Below are 1,068 nucleotides of genomic sequence, written 5' to 3'. Positions count from 1 at the left end.
GGAAAAAGGGGGAAAAACAAAACAAAACAAAAAAAAAGGGAAGAAAACCAGGAGAGGCGCCGGCCCAGGCTGGCGGAAAACGCGGGGCCACGGGGGGAAACGCGCTGCTCTGCTGCGGTGCCCGCGGGGGGGCCCAGCCGGACCCGGGACACAGGACCCCCCCCGCTGCCCCCCGGCGCCGTTTGAGGCCCCCGGGTTCGGCTCGYGCCGTTTGAGCCGGTGTCGGAGCGACCCCCCCGCGCCAACCCCCAGCTTTGCCGGGCGCTTCCAGCACCGCTTTAGTCCCCGGGTCGTTTCGGCCRGATCCGCTGCGAAAAGCTTCCCGTTTTCCCGCAGGACTCGGACGACGACGCCGCGGCGCTGAGAACCACGCAGGTTTTCGCCCGCCAAAGGCAGCGCCGGGGGTGGCGGCGGAGGAGGCAGCGCTGCCGCCCGGGATGCGCCGGCACCGGGCACCGGAGCAGGGTTCAGCGCACGGTCACCGAGCCGGGAGCCGCGCAGCCACGTGCCGGCGGCCTTAGCGCTGAGCTGCCACCGCCACTGCCACCGCGGCCCCTGCGCGCTCCTGCACGCACCCCCCCCCAGCACCCCTGCCTGCAGCCCGGGGGACACCCCCCCCTGCCCCACACCTCGTCACCCTGCCCCAGGTGACACCCGTCACCCCATCATCACCCCGTCATCCCCATTGCCCCCCGCCGTCCCCGCTGCCCCGCTGTCCCGTCGCCCTGCCGTCGATCCCCGTCACCCCACCATCCCCGTGGCCCTGCTGTCCCCATGGCCCTGCTGCCTGCTGCACTGGTGTCCCCGGGGTGCCAGCCCCTAACCGAGACCCCCCCGTGTCCCTGGGATGCCAGTATGGACCGAGACCCCCCCGTGTCCCCAGGAGCCAGGCCACACGTGCAGGCCGTAGCCGGAGCGCTGGGAAGAGCAACACGAATAATTGATCCGGAGCCCAGACGGCGCCGGCCACGGCCCCAGGGGAAATGCACTGGCATGACCTGGCTCCGGCAGCCGCTCCCAGCGCCGCGGACCTGCAATAACGTGCCGGGATGCACAACCCGGGGCTCC

This window comes from Apteryx rowi, unplaced genomic scaffold (genome assembly GCF_003343035.1).
Source record: "Apteryx rowi isolate R43461 unplaced genomic scaffold, aptRow1 scaffold_315, whole genome shotgun sequence".
In the NCBI taxonomy this organism is placed as follows: domain Eukaryota; kingdom Metazoa; phylum Chordata; class Aves; order Apterygiformes; family Apterygidae; genus Apteryx; species Apteryx rowi.
The sequence above is the reverse complement of the archived record's forward strand: the minus strand, read 5'-3'. Positions refer to the sequence as shown.